The sequence below is a fragment of the Pteropus medius genome, unplaced genomic scaffold, assembly GCF_902729225.1.
Source record: "Pteropus medius unplaced genomic scaffold, Ma_sr-lr_union100, whole genome shotgun sequence".
NCBI classification, from domain to species: domain Eukaryota; kingdom Metazoa; phylum Chordata; class Mammalia; order Chiroptera; family Pteropodidae; genus Pteropus; species Pteropus medius.
The window spans coordinates 130,994-133,001 of NW_024354142.1; the positions used below are offsets into that span (position 1 = coordinate 130,994).

Consider the following 2,008-nt stretch of genomic DNA (forward strand, 5'->3'; position numbering starts at 1 on the left):
TCCCAGTTTATAAGTCCATTAATAACTGTAGAGATGCAGTAGTTCCTCAAAACACTTAATGTAACTGGGACCTCACACCAGACATTGTCTTAACTCTGAAGTAAGAAAGATACATGAACCTACAGAAGAAAGAAATTTTAAGGCATGTGTAGAAGATTTATTACTACCAAACAATGCATTTAAATAGAATGTACACACACATGACCACACATGATGGCTTTTTTATAGCACAGATCATGTATCTATGATGCTAAAGAGAAGAAGAATTTTGAGACAACCAAATGGGTCTTTCAAGCTCTTGAATATGCTATTAAAAAAGAACACAACGGTCAATTTCTTTGTTTTAATAAATTTCATCTAATAAACACACATATTAGTGTTTATTATGTACCAGTTGCATATATGTTTTACGAATATCTACTTGTTTATTCCTCTAACCATCAAGAAGTGGTTAACTAACTTTATCGACTACACGATCAGTAAGTAACAAAGCTAAGATATGAACCATCATCTCTTCTGTAACTACTGTGCTCTTAATGTTTATGTTAAAATTCCTCCCAAGTACATGGATATTCTTCTGTGGACTTACCTCGTTTACCTGTGAGTGGATTCTTCTAGCGTGTTTTTCAACTCTTCTTTTCTCTACATGGAGGAAGGTGATTTTAGGATTGGAAAAATAGACCTTTGAATCTAACTAAGAATTTTGCCGATTCTCATAATTCTAGCAGGTCTTGTCAACTGAGCCACATGAAAGGAACTAATGTTATCTCTTAATGTGCATAGCTTTAAAGAGTTACTGTAATTCGGTACACCACCTCTGGATAACATCCTCTGGTTCAATGATCATTTCTATTTACTTCTTTTAAAGAAAATGACAAAAGTGAAAACAAACCAAATATGTAACAGACTATGCCATAATTGGTTTTATTATCTTTCTATCTGCTTCCTTAGAAAGGAGAGTAAAGATATTTGGTTCATTGATCACTCAAGTCCACTCACATATTCTGACACCATTTATTTTGGATGAGAAAAACAAGAAAACCAAGGAGTTATTGGAGAGCAATTATACCATGCCGACTTGTTGGATTCACAGATTGTCTGCCTCTCAGAATCACATTATTCCTGGTATTTTTCATAGCATATATACTAACTGTGGTGGGAAATGTGGGTTTAATAATCCTAGTAATATCGATTCAAAACTGCAAAGGTCCATGTATTATTTGCTCAGCTACTTGTCGTTCTTAGACAGCTGCTATTCTACTTCAATCACCCCTAAAATGCTGGTGAAATTTTTAACATCCAGGAAAAGCATCTCTCCCTATGGTTGTGCACTACAAATGTTTTTCTTTTGCTGTTTTGCTGATGCTGAGTGCCTTATCCTGGCAGCAATGGCGTATGATCGCTATGCAGCCATCTGTAACCCATTGCTCTATCCTACACTGATGTCTAGGAGAGTCTGTATCTGCTTCATTGTGTCAGCATACTTCAATGGAAGTAGGACTTCAATGGTCCATGTCTGCCTCACATTCAGGCTGCCATTTTGTGGCTCCAATATTATCAACCATTTCATTTTTTCTGTGATATTCCACCTCTTTTGGCGTGCAGATACCCATATCAATGAGCTTCTGCTCTTTGCCTTGTGTGGCTTCATCCAGACCAGCACTTTCATGGTCATATTTATCTCTCACTTTTGTATCCTTATCACGGTTTTGAGCATCAAGTCCTCAGATGGCAGAAGCAAAACATTCTCTACCTGTTCTTCCCATCTCATAGCGGTCACCTTATTCTAAGGAACACTATTGTTTATGTACTTACGTCCTACCACCAGCTATTCCCCAAACACTGATAAGGTAGTTGCAGTGTTTTATACTGTATGCTTTTTTCCCCCATGTTTAACCCAATAATCTGTAGCCTAAGAAACAAGGATGTAAAAAATGCCCTGCTAAAACTATTTAAAAGCTTTCAAATGAATAAGAATTTGAATCACCGAAAAATATTTAAAGTATAA

At 36.2% G+C, this 2,008-nt stretch overlaps 1 pseudogene; it reads left to right on the top strand.

Moving 5' to 3' along the window:
* Positions 1-1,070: 1,070 nt before the first annotated feature.
* On the top strand, positions 1,071-2,008 carry LOC120594078 (olfactory receptor 5AS1-like; annotated as a pseudogene).